This window comes from Carcharodon carcharias, chromosome 4 (genome assembly GCF_017639515.1).
Source record: "Carcharodon carcharias isolate sCarCar2 chromosome 4, sCarCar2.pri, whole genome shotgun sequence".
Classification (NCBI taxonomy): Eukaryota; Metazoa; Chordata; class Chondrichthyes; order Lamniformes; family Lamnidae; genus Carcharodon; species Carcharodon carcharias.
In genome coordinates, this window is record NC_054470.1 from 14,021,169 (window position 1) to 14,037,681 (window position 16,513).

Genomic DNA, 16,513 nt, shown 5'->3' on the forward strand with positions numbered 1-16,513 from the left:
AGGAAGAGAGGGAGAATATTGATCAATATGTGACTGTACTGAGACATCAAGCTGAACCATGTGAGTTTGGGAAATTGAAGGATGATCTCACCAAAGGGTTGTTTTAGAAACAAGATATCCCAACGTGAGAGTACATTTGCTGAGAGAAGAGAAGCACTCTCGGGATCCCATGGTACTACTTCAGAGAAGAGCAGGGGAATTATCTCCAGTGTCATGGCCAATTTTTATCCATTAATCAATATGACAAAAACAGATTATCTGGTTATTGTCACAATGATATTTGTGGGATTTGTTGTGTGAAAATTGGCTACTACATTTCCTACATTACAACAGTGACTACACTTCAAAAGTGCTTCATTTATTCCTCTAGATATTTAGGCGAGCATTCCACTAATTGGGACAGACATAGTGTTAAGGGCTTGGATGGAGTGGATTTCTTGAAATGTGTACAGGAGAACATTTTAGGTCACTATGTAGTGGGCCCAACAAGGGATGGTGCATTGCTGGACCTAATTCTGGGGAATGAAGCCGGACAGGTGGCTGAGGTGGTAGTGGGTGAGCAATTTTGTGATAGCGACCACAACATGGTACAGTTTAAGTTTGTTATGGAAAAAGAAATCGACAAGTTGCAAAAAAAGGTTTTGGATTGGGGGAGAGTGGATTTTAGTAAAATAAGGCAGGATCTGGCCAAGGTAGACTGGGAACAGTTACTTGTGGGGAAATCTACAGAGGAACAGTGGGGGGTGTTCAAACAGGAAATGGGGATGGTACAGGCTCAACACGTTCCCTCTAGGGTGATAGCAAGGAGTAACAAGCCCAGAGAACTATGGATGACCAGAGATATTCAGGTTACGATGAGAAGGAAAAGAGGCTTTAAGCAGGTACAAGAGAAGCAAATCAACAGAGGCATTAGTGGAGTACAGACAGTGCAGCTTAAGAAAGCCATTAGGAGAGCAAAGAGGGAATATGAGAAAGCTCTGGCTAGTAAAAGTTGGGAAAATCCCAAGATATTCCATAAGTATATCAATGGGTAGAGGATAACCAGGGAAAGAGTAGGGACCATGAGGGACCAAGGGGGCAATCTATGGGTGGAGCCAGAGGACATCACTAGAGTGTTGAATGAATACTTCATGTCTGTCTTCACCCAAGAGAATGAGGATGAAGTTATCGAACTCGGGGAGGGAGACTGTGAGGTTCTTAAGCAAATTGATATAGGAAATGACAAGTTATTGGAGGTGTTGGCAGGCTTAAAAGTGGACAAATCTCCAGGTCCGGATGATTTGTGTCCCAGACTGCTGAGGGAGGCAAGGGAGAAGATCGCAGGGGCTCTGACCCAAATTTTTAATTCCTCTCTGGCCACAGGGGAGATGCCAGAGGGCTGGAGAACAGCTAATGTGGTTCCGCTATTTAAGAAGGGTTATAGAGATAAGCCAGGGAACTGTAGGCCAGTGACTCTCACGTCAGTGGTAGGGAAACTATTGGAGAAAATTCTGAAGGAGAGTATCTATCTCCACTTGGAGAGGTAAGGTTCGATCAGGGATAGTCAGCATGGCTTTGTCAGAGAGAGGTCATGCCTAACAAATTTGATTGAAATTTGTGAGGAGGTGACCAGGTGTGTAACTGAGGGTAGTGCAGTTGATGTAGTTTATATGGATTTCAGCAAAGCCTTTGACAAGGTCCCACATGGGAGACTTATAAAGAAGGCAAATGCACATGGGATACAGGGTAATTTGATAAGTGGATTCAAAATTGGCTTAGTTGTAGGAGACAGAGGTGATGGCAGAGGAATGCTTTAGTGACTAGAAGGCAGTGTCCAGTGATGTACTAAAGGAATCTGTGCTGGGTCCCCTATTATTTGTCATTTATACAAACAACATAGATGACTATGTGGGGGGTAGGATTAGTACGTTTGCGGATGACACAAAGATTGACCAGGTGGATAACAGTGAGGTTGAGTGTCTTGGGCTACAGGAAGATATAGACGGGATGGTCAAATGGGCAGATAAGTGGCAGATGGAATTTAACCCTGAAAAGTGTGAGGTGATACACTTTGGAAGGAGTAATTTGACAAGGAAGTATTCAATGAACGGCATGGCACTAGGAAGTTCTGAGGAACAAAGGGACCTTGGCGTGTGTGTCCATAAATCTCTGAGGCAGAGGGACATGTTAGTAGGGTGGTGAAAAAGGCATATGGGACACTTGCCTTTATCAATCAAGGCATAGATTACAAAAGTGGGGGAGGTCATATTGGAGTTGTATAGAACCATGTTGAAGCCACAGCTGGAGCACTGTGTGCAGTTCTGGTAGCCACATTATAGGAAGGATGTGATTGTACTGGGGAGGGTGCAGAGGAGATTCATCAGGATGTTATCTGGGATGAAACATTTAGTTATGAAAAGAAGTTGGATAGACTTGGATTGTTTTCGTTGGAGCAGAGAAGACTGAGGGGTGACCTGATCGAGGTGTACAAGATTATGAGGGGCTTGGACAGGGTGGATAGGGAGCAGCTGTTCCCCCTAGTTGAAGGGTCACTCACGAAGGTACATAAGTTCAAGGTGAGGGAGGTTTAGGGGGGATGTGAGGAAAAACCTTTTTACCCAAAGGGTGGTGAAGGTCTAGAATGTGCTGCCTGGGGGGGTGGTGGAGGCAGGTTACCTCACATCCTTTAAAAAGTACCTGGATGAGCACTTGGCATGTCATAACATTCAAGGCTATGGGCCGAGTGCTGGTAAATAGGATTAGGTAGGTAGGTCAGGTGTTTCTCACATGTCGGTGCAGACTCAATGGGCCGAAGGGCCTTTTCTGCTGTGATTCTGTGATTTGAGATGTCCTTTAGCCATGAAAGGCACAATATAAATGCAAGCCTTTTTATGTTCATCTGGGGGAAGATGAGGACTCTGTTTAACATCACGAATGGAAGACTTTACCTCCAACAGTCCTTAATACTGTGCTGAAGTGCCAGTCTAGGTGAAGTGTTCAGGTCTCTGGAATGAGGTTTGTGCACATCGCCCTTTGATCAGAATAGTGCTATCACTTGCCAAGGCTGGCATTTAAGGACACAGTATTTAGGTATGAACAGTGGCTCCAATGCACTTCTCTATATTGTGACAGCAGAACATGCATTAGATTAAAGGGATCTGATTATTGTGCTGGAATGCTTAGAGTATTATTTAGTTGCTGGACATCCACTTTTGTCAGTCAATACAGTTGGAGAGTTTTTAGATCTGATGACTTAATATTGTGACTTCTTTGTGCTGCTTTTTGATTCAGATGAGTAGAAATGCCATGCATAAAATGTTTGCATATCAAAGAAATATAATTATCTGTCAGATTCAACATATGTAACATCTTTCCCATAGCTCTATGTTTGAATCTCTGCAATCAGTCACAGCTCTCAAACAGCTCTAAAATGACAAATGTCATTCTTTGTCCTTGTGGCGCACAATGCTTCGCCCCTTTTGAACTCCATGACCTTTGGCACAATTAACCACGTCATCCTCCTCCAATGCTTGGCTCGGTAGAATTTCACTCCTTAGTTCGACTTTTACTTATTCAATCGATTCCAAAGCTTCTCCAATAATAGTTCTTCCTCATCCAGATTATATGCAGACACGAGGTCATCTTCCACAAGTACACTGGTGTTATTTCGTGCTATTAAGAAAAGGCAAATCTAAGTGTGTATGGAGAGCAGGAGAGATGTTTAGTTTGGTCTTGTACATTGAAGGATGTGGTAGTGGAGAGGTAACATTTGAAAGTGGTGGAGGTGAAATTGAGAACAGGTGCTGACGGGAGATGTAGAGATGCACTGGTATTCCTCTTGTGAGATCATTAAACCTCTTTCTACTTTGAGCGCAGGTCCTAAGGTGATGCTTTTGGCACTAACTCAGCCACACCTGAGCCAACCAGCGTTCTGTAAAATTGGAACAAGGTCAGGTACTTGACCCTAGTTACTAGGAGATGCCTCTGAAGTGAAATGCTTATGTGATTTTGTGTGTTGGTTTCCCTGACATTTTTTATATAAATGTAATTAAGATACACATGTATTGCCTTTACGTTGAATTATGAGAATTTATTTTTTTCTAAAAACAGGCAAGTTGCTCAAAGCAGATTACTCCCTCCACCATATCACTGGTTTCTATGGAGAAATCCATGAAGGAGGTTGAATTCTTACATAGAACAGATGAACCAACATGGACTGTATTACAGAAAACTACACATGTTCAGAGGTGCAGGAAAGTTGAAGAATTGAAGGAGGAACTAGAGAGAATAAAGAGGAGAGTCAGCTTTGTAAGTATTAAAGACTCCTTACTAAGAAATTCTTCAGCATTCTATTTATTTGGTAATCATATTCTTTCTGACAATGATAATAGTATACAAAGAAAACTTTCTTCTTTGTTTTCCTGCACAGGCCAGGGAGATCCAATATTTGTACCCTGATTTAACATGAATTAGTTGATTTTGCCCTGTACGTACATGCATGTGTGTTAACTACATGTCCCATAAACAACTAACAACAGCTTAGTGGGACGAAAGCATTATGGTTGCTGTCAGCATATCCTGCAATCACCTGTATTATTCTGTATTGTGGCCCGTGACCACTTTTTTGTTCACTGAATGGAATCATTTATGATTCATATTTGCCACACAGCTTTTGCTAGGTACCTTGCTGGCTTTGGGGTTTCCATCGATGAAGTCCGGCACTTTGGAGAGCAAGCAGTCTAGACCTGCTCTCTCAAGTTCAAGGGACATAAACTTGGTCATGCATGGCGCACATAGTTTAGCTATCTACTGCTAGATCTGGCTGGATCACACCAAGCACAATAGGATACAAACGTCCTGGAGCACAAATATATCCCTGGCTTTTTTTCTGCAACACCGGTTATCTCCTTAAAACCTTTCCCATCTCCTGCACCCTGATCTTCAACAACACATGTGAGGGTTCTGTTGATATTTTTCTCTCTCATGTTGTAATCATCAATTCTACCGCCAGATCCCTCCTCCACCTAGCACACCAGGCCAAATCTCCCCCAAGCTTCCTGCTGCTCTATTTCTGAACCCCCAGCTTTCTCTAGTTTCTCATCTATCACTGCTCACACATATTCTAATTCACCTTACCCACAAGATGAATCTCCCACTTACTTAAGCACATTTCTATTAAATTCTTGACCACACAACTTCCCTTCCTTATCTCCCTGGTAGCTGACATATCTTCTGCCATTCAAAACTGGCATCGTCAGCCCTGCTCAAAAACTCACTCTGACTCCTCAGTTTTTGCAAACCGCTGCCTTCTGAAAACTTCCTTCCCTTTCAAAATCCTTGAATGTGTTATGGTCCTCCAAATCAGTATCATCTTTCCTGCAGCTCCATGTTTGAATCCCTACTGTTATGAGCCCCGTAGAGAGCAATAACCTTTAAAAATGAAATTCAAGCTTCCAGTTAATAGCTGAATGGATGACTGTTATGGCACAACAGATGGTAAATGCTGAGCTGTTCAAGTTCTGGAGGGAAACTTGAGACAACTGTCACAACTAATTTTCAATTTGTATGTTGCAAGATGCGGGCTTTGAATTCAGTAATAATAAGACCAATGAGTCTTAAGAGGTTTTTTATAAAACTAAATTAAACATTTATTAATAAAAGAAAAAAATTGAAAGCACACATATATCTCTACAAATTACTGCTACAATAATTTTTAAATCCCCTAGTTAATCTGATTCCCAGTTACACCTTCATTAAGGCATTGTAAAATGCACAGATTTTAAAAGACCCAGGCAAAGTAAATGATACCTTGAACAGTTGAATGCAAAGTGAGTTTGTTTAACTTCAGTCCCTGAAGGCAGCAGTTTGAGGCATAGATGCTAAAGGCTTTTCACACTATTTGAATCCTAGCCTAGCTGTCCTTACACACAGCCTTCGCTCCTTTATACATATTTTCCCCTTTGAATGCAAATTCCCATTGTTTCACTATACCTTTGGATTTTATCTTTCTGATTAAAAAAAATTTCTCGTAGCACTAAGTTTTACCAGTAATCTTTGGGAAAAATAAACACACTCTTTCTAAACTTCACCTGGCTAAGTGACACGTTTCGTCCCCTCTTTTGAAAACAACCTAGTCTGGTTTATTTAAAAATGCAAATGTTCCCTTGAAACCTATGTTTCTAAACTTCCCCATGTTTACCTAATTAATATTTCAAACCTAAATTCTCTTCTTACATCAAAGCACCCAGACTAGCTGTCTCTAATTCAATTAAGTCTTACATACAAACACAGACACATAGACACATCCCACTATTATTCTCATAATTCTCATAATGTTATTGGAATTTATTGTAAAATAGTTATATCTTCCTGACAATGACACGGCAAGACACTAAATGTGCTATTGACTAAGCGCTATTTGTGTAAACAACTTATATACTTTAAACTGCAGAACAGAACTTTTAACACAACTGAGAAAACCCACAACCAGGTATACATTACGTTGTCCTTTAAGTAGACATTCTATTCTCCCAGAACCTGTCCAAGGTGATGCCTAGCTCCCAAGGCTTTATTTCTGTTCCTTTCCTTTATTAGCCTGGGAACTTTTAATCTCAGAGCTGTCTTTCACAGTGAGGTTTTTTTCCCCCATTTGTCTTCTGGTGCAAGCAAGGCGAATCCTCCAGCCTTGTTTTAACTCCTCATGAATTTGGTCTTTCCAATTGGAGCAAGAGCACCCACCCACATTCCTGCATGGTGAACTGCAGCATCTTACTGCCTATAGTTGTTCTCCCTCTCCTGGCAGACTAAGTTTGTGAGAGATTTCAGGTATATCTTAGAAACCCTTCCCTTCTTAAAGTCCATTTCCATGGCAATGCAAATTCATGTAACAGTTAGGGTTTAAAGTCCACTTACGGTTAATTTATAAAGCTCTTCCTCTCATATAGGTGCAAATTTGTTTCACTGCTAATGGCTTCACCTTCCAAGATGTGCCATAGTAAATCTTCCTTCTCATGATGATTACGTTTCACTGTGTTTCCATGTGCCTGGTTAGACAATTGTATCCTCGGTCTGGTTTGGTTAACCTTGTCAAGACTAACATTGCTGGACTCCTGATAGTCCCTTTTGCTTTTAAATACTAGCAGATGTAAATTGTAGACCCAAAAGAAATGCTCTGGTGTAATGCTTCTTACCCTTTGGATTCAGTATTTCATTTGGCTCTTCTTTAAAAACGGATCTTGCATTGTCATCAGGTTGTTGACTTTAGCTCACCCTTCTCTTTCAGAGCTATATGCTCTGTAATGTCCACATTTTTAAAAAAAGCTTCTGTTAATCAACCATCCGAGTTGTTTTTCTCCTTAAATGCAGGATTACAGTTCTCCTTTGCTGTTAAAGAATCTCAATGAGGTTACACAATGTTCCAATAAAAAAATCCTAATATTCATTTTTAATCAACTCTCACATTCTTTTATATTCTTTCTATTTTTTGTCTTCCCACTGTACGGGCATTGTCCAATTCTTTCTGAGCAAGAGTCACTGCTTCTTGGTTTTTAAGTTTTATTTTCCAAAACAGGACTTGAATCCATCCTTGTAGTTCCACAGTAACAGTATCAGTTAGAGCCAAGTCATTTTGGTTTAAAGCACTGTCTCCCTTTGTTTGTCCATTAGCCTGGAATACTGTTGGTATATCCTGTTTTGACACCTGTGGCTTAGGATCTGCAGGCAGGTTCAACTTATTACCAGTTGGTTTTAACCCTTTATTGCCAATCTCAGGCTTCAGTTTTTTTTTCAATTTCAAAAGTTTTAACTTTTGACTCTTTAGGCATCTCTTAAGTCAAGCTATTGTCTTTTACAAAAGATTCCGAGACAACCATATGCTTTCCCAAAGTTCACTGATCTGATTTATCTTTACCTTGTCTTTAGCCATTTCAATGGATTTTGTGGGAACAAATGAAGGCAGGACATGGTCTCCAGCTAGACCATTCTCCAAGATAAGATCAACATTATTAATAGGCAATTTAGACATCATTCCCACAACAACGAACCCACTGACTAAAGCGCCGTTTAAATTCACTCTGCACGATGGAATGGTTAAACAATTTCCATTAATACCCTGTATCAATATACTTTTATTTAGTAAACTCTCTGGAGAGAAATTCACGCCTTTTCCTAACATAAAGCTTTGAGCCGACCCACTATCTCTAGGACTAATAATCTTTTTGGCACCTTTATCAGACAATAATTGAGTTTTTTTCACCCTTAAATATGAAAAATCCCTTAATCTTTTATGTTCTATTTTATACTCACTGTAAATATATTAGATGGTATCACTTTCTCACAAGCTTCACTCACTGGTACAGTGTTTTTAGGAGAAGCACTAGATAGGTCCAAAAAAACTACCAGGTTTGCGTTCAGCTTCCAGCAGTCTGCCTTCACATGCCCCAACTAATGACAAAAGTAACAGGTTGTTCTCCTTGAATTATTTTTATTTCTCACATTATCTCTTTCACTGCTCTGAGAAGCATCTATCTTTTCATTTCTGCTATCCCCCTCATTGTAATTAGCGTTCTGTTCACTATCACTTCTTCTATCTCCAGTTTCTGTGTATTTTTTTCAAATTAAGGTTTGCTGCCACCAATGTGTTTCTGGGATAATTCGTAACCATGAGCCAAAACTGCTGCTTCCCTTATTTTAGAAATTTCACGTTTTTCTTTGGACTTGATTCCTAAAGGAATACTGTTTTTAAATTCCTCCATTAAAAACACCTCTCCAAGGTTTCAAAATCTTGATCAAGCTTCATAGCCCCATACCATCCATCAAACACCATTCCTTCCTTTCTAGAAAATTCCACAGAAGTCTGATTCTGTCTCTTCCTCAGATTTCTAAATTTTTGCTGTTCAGCTTCTGTGATTAACTTGTATGCATTAGATACAGCACTCTCAAGGGTATCATAGTCTGTGACTAAAAGCAAAAAACGTTGGAAAAACTCAGCTGGCCTGACAGCATCTACGAAGAGAGAAACAGAGTTAACGTTTCAAATCCATATGCCTCTTCTTCAGTCTGTAGACTGTTCATCTGAAAGGGTTGAATAAGCCTCCAATGCTTTTCCTATCAAAATATTTTATAATAGAATTTTTCAAATTCCATTGTAACTTTGTAGCAATTTTCTCAAATGAGACAAAGTACATTTCAAGCTCTTCCTCATTGAATTTAGGCATTAAACAAATATTCCTTGACCAATCAAAACCAGAAATGAAATCTGAATCATTGTCAACTTTGCTTTTACTTTGTTCACATAATCAAAGCCTTTCTCTGTCTAGTTCAAATTTTCTAGCTTCTATTTCTCTTTGCAGTTCAAGGCTTTCCTATTATTTTACTCTTTGGCCATAATATTTCCGTCGGCGAGTTGGGGGCGGGGCCTGCTCGCTGACACAAAAATGATGTGGGATGACTTCGGGGGGAACCCTGACATCATCTCGCCCCATTTAGATATTCAGGAAGGCAGGCGGACAGCGCGATCAGCTGTCTGCCCGCCGACCTGTCAGTGGCCAATTGAGGCCATTGACAGGATAATTAAGCCAATTTAAAGTCCTGCCCGTCCAACCTTAAGGCTGGCGGGCAGGCCAGGAGTCCCAGCGGGCTTCTGAAAAAGCATGAAACCTCATCCACCGGCAGGATGAGGTTTCATGTCTGTTTTTAAAAACTTTAATAAAGTTTATTTGACATTTATTAACATGTCCCATCTCGGGGGACATGTTAATAATTTTTTTATTTTTCTATTTTTGAATTTTGTATAAATTTCAGCACTTTCCCTGAGGCAGCACTTAGCCTCAGGGAGATGTGCGCTCTTTTGTGCGAATGCGTGAAAGAACACACTCTGCCAGTTGTGGTTTTCCCATCCCCCCCCCCCCCCCCCCCCCCCCCCCCTCCCTGCACAGGAAGCGCATAGCCTTAATTGGCCCACCCACTCAAAATGGCAGTGTTTTTGGTGGCGGCGATCGGCTGCCTGCCCATCAAGGGCAAAATTCTGCCTTTTAAAACTCTCTATCCCTTTCCCAATCCTTTCCGCTCTTTCTAATTTTTTTTCTTTGGAATTTAAAGAAGAAATCATTCATGGAATGTGGGCTTTGCGGCAGAGCCAGCATTTGTTGCCCATCCCTAGTTGCCCTTGAGAAGGTGGTGGTGAGCTGCCATCTTGAACTGCTGGAGTCCATGTGGTGTAGGTACACCCACAGTGCTGTTAGGAAGGGAGTTTCAGGATTTTGACCCAGCAACAGTGGGCAGAATTTTTCCGTCGACGCGAAAATTATGCGGGATGACGTCGGGGGGAACCTTAATTGGCTCGCCCACTCAAAATGGCAGCGGGGCCCGTTTCGGCTGTGGCCCTGCCCACCTGCCACCGAGCCGGTGAGGCCCACCCGCCCATCAAGGGCAAAATTCTGCCCAGTGAAGGAACGGCAATATATTTCCAAGTCAGGATGGTGAGTGATTTGGAGGGGAACTTCCAGTTGGTAGTGTTCCCATCTATCTGCTGCCCTTGTCCTTCTAGTTCAAGCTTTTGTATTTCTCTTTCCCTTTCTCTTCTTTTTCCTCTCTTTTGAGTTCAAGTTTTTCTGCTTCCCCTTCTTTCTCAAATTCATTTTTTTTTGTTGTCCTGACTCCAATTCCACTTGTTTCATTTACAGTTGAATCCTAGCCAACTTAATTTGCATTTTATCTGCATTATCTCTTTCTTCCTCAAAGTTCAAATTTTGATCCAACATGTCAACTATTTCTGTTTTCTTGGCATCTACATTTCTAACTTTTCTGCCACTGCTTTTAAAATTAACCATTGTTAACTGTTGCAGGGACCTCACAGTCAAGTCTTTTCTTTTAGGGCCACCTTCAGCACTAGACATTACCATCAAATTTCTGGCATAGTCACAGCATTGGTTCTGTTATAAAACCAAAAATTTATTTTGGACTGTTGCCTTAAAGGGGGTGTAACTGGGGGTCAGGCTAATTAGAAATTTTAGGAATTATTACAGTAATAAGTAATTGTGGCCTTCTGTATGTGTTTGAAATCTTTTATTTTAATAAATATTGTAACTTAAATTTTAAAATTTCTAAAGGTCTTGATGTACTCATTACTTCAGAACTCAGTGCACGCATCTCATAAATACAAATGGCAAAGCCATTATGATAGCACGACCAAACTTCCCTTGGATTGGGTCCGCCTGATGCATGTCATCTGTCATAACAAAAACATTTTAAAAATGAATAAAAATTAAAATGTAAAGATGGAGTACAGAGTTCACGGTCTGAAGTTGTTGAACTCAGTGTTAAGTCCAGAAGGTTGTAACGTGCCTAATCAGAAGATGAGGTGCTGTTCCGCCAGTTTGCGTTGGGCTTCACTGGAACATTGCAGCAGGCCAAGGATGGACATGTGAGTTTGAGAGCAAGATGGTGTGTTGAAATGGCAAGTGACAGGAAGGTCTGGGTCATGCTTGTGGACTGAGTGAAAGTGTTCTGCAAAGCAGTCACCCAGTCTGCATTTACTCCCTTCCATGTACTCCTTTCAGGTGAAGCAGCACTTTACTTGCACCTCCTTCAATTTGATCCACTGTATTCGCTGCTCCCAATGTGGTCTCCTCTACTTTGGGGCAACTAAACACAGACCGGATGACTGCTTTACAGAACACCTTCGCTCAGTCCGCAAGCATTACCCAGACCTTCCTGTCGCTTGCCATTTCAACACACCATCCTGCTGTCATGCCCACATGTCCGTCCATGGCCTGCTGTAATGTAATGAAGCCCAATGTAAACTGAAGGAACAGCAACTCATCTTCCGATTAGGCACTTTACAGCCTTCCGGACTTAACATTTAAGTTCAACAACTTTGGATCATGAACTCTCTTTTCCATCTTTATCCCTTTTTAATCCATTTTTATTTGTTTTTACTTTTTATTTACTTATTCATCTTTTTAATCACTTCACCTCAATTCCACCCCCTCCGAGCCATCTGTCATTTGTTTCTACGTTCTTAAAGAAAGGTTGCATTCACTGCTTGCATATCCCAGTGAACAGAGATGAGTCAAAAGGCATTCTGGAGTCACTATACAATCAATTTGCACAGATGTGGCTAAGAAGGTCAGTGCCAAAAGCACCACCTCAAGACCTGTGATCAATGTAAAAGGAGGTTTAATGATCTCATAAGAGGAGTAAGTATCAGTGCACCTCTTCGTCTCTCTGTGCTGACCCTTGTTCTGCTATTAACGCATTCTGCTATCTTAACTTTCTGCCACTATAAGCACCTTCTTTAGTCTTTACCATTACTCTTAACACTCCCTTTGTCTTGTGCCCATGACATCTTTGTCAATCTCTCCTCAGTTCCCACCTATCCCTGACCTATTTTGCTCCACCCCCTCTTAAACAGTATAAAATCCATCATGTTTCCACTTCCCTTTAGCTCTGAAGAAGAGTCATACAGACTCGAAACGTTAACTCTGTTTCTCTCTCCACAGATGCTGCCAGAGCTGCGGAGCTTTTCCAGCATTTTCTGTTTTTATTTCAGATTTCCAGCGTCAACATTATTTTGCTTTCCTCAGGAGAGATGTCTAGTTTGGCCTCATGATTGTTTATTGAAGGATACGATAGTGGAGAGGTAACAGTTGAAAGTGATGGAGGAGAAATTGAGAGAAGCATTGTGAGGTGTGACAGAGAGATGAAGAGTTGCACTGATACTTACTCCTCTTATGAGATCATTAAACCTCCTTTTACATTGATCACAGGTCTTAAGGCAGTGCTTTTGGCACTGACCTTCTTAGCCAATCTGTGCAAATCGATTGCATAGTGACTCCAAAATGCCTTTTGACTCATTTCTGTTCACTGGAATATGCAAGCAGAGGATGCAGCCTTTCTTTAAGAAATGCATCTATAACTTAAAGACAACTGAATTTGTGTTGGTTGCATGGCTGAGCTGTCCATGCAGGCATTTAATAATGGAGCCCAACCTTCAAATGTTAACAATACCTGAGAGTTAAAATGACCCGTGTCTCATGGCAGGGGTTGGGGGAGGGGCTTGTTGCCCTCCCAGCGTTCTCTGCCCCCCCCCAACCTTCATCTACAGGATTCCCACTTCTGGTTAATTAAAGTTAAAGCAATACAACTTTTTGCTGCTAACAGTGCGGTGGGGGAACAAATGCTTCATGTTAATTTTTAAAAGTACAGATTTTGAAGATTAACCAATTAATAGAATTGCAGTCCCCACTAATTAGAATTGACAGTCATTTATATCATCTGAAAATTGATGACATTTAATTAATTATTAATGGCAATTTCAAAGTTGCCAGTTATAGCATCTTACGTGCTTCATTTATTTCAAGCAGAAACAGCTTTGTTGACTGAAGTTTGCATTGAACTTAAAAAAGAGCCTCTAGCAGACTTAAATAAACACTATGCTGTCTGCTCAGACAGTGAGATTGTGAGATCTGCTCGCCCACACTCTGACCTCCACCTTTGATGCCCTTGTTATCATTACCCTTGCTAATCCTGGTTGTTGGCCCTGATATGGCCCTCATTTCAGCACCCTTAGGTCCAAGGGATCTAAACTTGAATTCTTATGGCTAAACCAAATCAAGCACCATTGAACCTTGCTATCTTCTTTCAAAACTGCTCACTGTTCTAGGATCACTTAGAATGCAAAGATTGCTTCGATTCATCTTAAACCTCTTTTCCCTGCCTCCTTCATCCGCACCTCCAAGGAGCGCAAGAAGCTCACAGAAATGATTATCGCTAAGATTGAGACCAAGCATTCAACTGCTTTTGCTACTTTTTTCTCTTCCTTTGACCTACAGGGCCAAACTTACCCTAATGTTTTCTGCCACCCTAGCCCATGTTCCGAACTCTCATCTTTCTCTGGATTCTTTCCCATCACCTGCTGTGCTGTCTGAGCTCGTCTTATCCAGGAGACCCTATTCCTGCTCTCTTGACCCTATTCATGTCAATATCACTTCCTAGCCCCATCTGTTAATTTAGTTAACAATGCTGTATCCTTAGGTACTGCCTCCTTCCCCACTAAATCTGCCTTCATTATCCCACTCAAAAAACTCCACCCTTGATCTCTCAGTCCTTACAAGCTTCTGCTCTATCTACAACTTCCCTTTTATCGTCAAGGTCATCGAACCTGTCAGGTCAGGCAGCATCTGTGGAGAGAGAAAACTAAGTTAATGTTTCAGGTTGATGACCTTTCATCATCAACCTGAAATGTTATCACTGTTGCCTCCAAAGCCATGTCCAATTTTCCCACAACTCCATGTTTGAACCCCTCCAAATAAGTTCAACGGTTTCTGCCCTCACAGTACTGAAATGACCCTTTTCAAAGTCACAGTGCCAGCCAATGTGGCTGTGGCCTCCTCATCCTTCTTGACCAGTCGGCAGCCTTTGACACAGTTGTCCATGCCATTGTTCTCCAACTCCTCACCTCTGTAATTCAGCCACATGGGAATGCATTTGCCTGATTCAATTCTTTGTGATAGAATCTGTGGACAAAGCTTGTATTTTTTTTTGAGACCGGCTCTAATTGAAAAGGGAAACTGACCCAGTCGCTAAGGAAACTAAGACTGAAACCGAGATTGGAAACCAAAACTTCTGCTTGAAACTATATAAAGGGAGGCAGAACTATCAGAGCTCGGGAGAAATTGTTGAGTTCACTGATGTAGTGCAGGCAAGCTGAAGAAGACAGAGGCTAAATCCAAAAGCTGAGAATAAACAAGGTATAGTTGCTGTAGCTGTTTCTGTTGCTTGTAGGTAACACTGATGGATCCCCACCATTCAGACCCGAGTTGAGGAGGTTTTGCAAACATTTGCCATTTTTAGTGAAGACCGTGCCTGTGGAACTTGGGTTACATGTGTGCTGCTGTCAGTGGCAGATCAGGCTAGTTCCTAAAAGGAGGCAGCTGTAATTCTTTGCAAGGAAGACAGAGTTTTGAAGGATTTTGTAACTGAGATTGATGACAGATAGGCTGAGTGGACTGCCAAGCCAATTCGTAAGATCTGTCTTAGTTGTATCTGCCATTTAATGTGTAAGTTATTGTTTATAATTGATTGCAATTTGCCTGTTAACTCTGGGTTTTAGTGTAGAGGAAGTTATCCAAGATATTATTTAGTGTTTGCTTTGTTTGACTCTTCTATTGTAAAATTCTTCTGTTTGAAACCGCTTCTTTCTTTCAGTAAATAACTAAGATTTTGGATCTCTTTTTTTAAATAGTTACTAGTCTCTACAAAGATCATAACATCTTATTTAAGCAGCTGTAACCAGAGAATCAATTGTAATGACTTCTTTTCCCATTGTTGCACATTCTTTTCCTTTGTGACACTTCAAAGCTATCTTTACACCCTCCTATTTCTTATTTCCATGCTACCATGGAAATGTTACCTGAGAACACAATGTCAGTTTCCACATGTACACTGAGGGCCCACAACTCTACTCTGCGTCCATTTCTCTCAATTCTTCCACTGTCCCTGATTTGTCATACTGCCTACCCAGCTTCCATTTCTGGATGAGCAGAAATTTTATCCAACTAAATATTGGGAAGACCAAAGCTAATTTCTTTGGTCCCTGCCATTAATTTCCTTCCCTACGCACCAACTCCATCAGTCTCCCCGGCAACTGTTGAGGCTGAACCTTGGTGTCGTATTTTATTACATGTTCACTCCAGCACCAACACTCTACTCTTCTGTCCTCCTTTAACACACTCCTGCCTCTTTGACCAAGCTTTTGTCCTCAGGTGGCTCAGTGTCTAATTTTATTTGATAACATTCCTGTGAAGCAATTTAGGATGTGTTGTATTGCTGCGAATATGGTACAGAATAGTAAGCATACGGTTATGCCAGTTTCTGAAATGCAAAGCTTAACCAGCTGTTTGGAGCTATATTGGTAACACTGAAGTTAGCCACAAAGTTGGACTGTGCATGTGTGCTAAGATGCATGTGCAGAGTTCCACTCCACAGGCTGCTAATTTTCACTGTTGTGGTAGACTGGGATTACCCAGTCCCTTCATTAAGTTAATGACAGGCGCATTCAAAATGTGACTTACTATTGAACTGTGGTTATTTGTTTTAAGGATTTCAAACTGTTGTCAAGCTTTCTCCTAGATGATCTTGTAGCTTTAATGGGCATGGGTCCAATTAGGACCTGCTTCCTACCTCACACTGCAACTTTTTGACATGCACCTAGAATTTGCACAGTATTCATCCAAATGTGGCCCTGAAATAGCACCCCTAGAAATAGTCAGGTAGTAAATTAGTCATTGTCTCACAACATGTCGATGACTAACTCAAATTTTACTTATTATGGTAGGTCATGGATGATTATGAAAGAGAACGCAAACCGGTACAAGCTGTATTTGGTCGAACAAATGTGCAGTTCGTGGACGATACGGTGAGATGTTGAAACAAGAAAGTTTAACTTATATCTTCAAGCATTATACCACATTAAACAATAATATCTTAGAAACGCTGCTATTCTCTTTTTAGATTACCTTCAATGAATTGATGA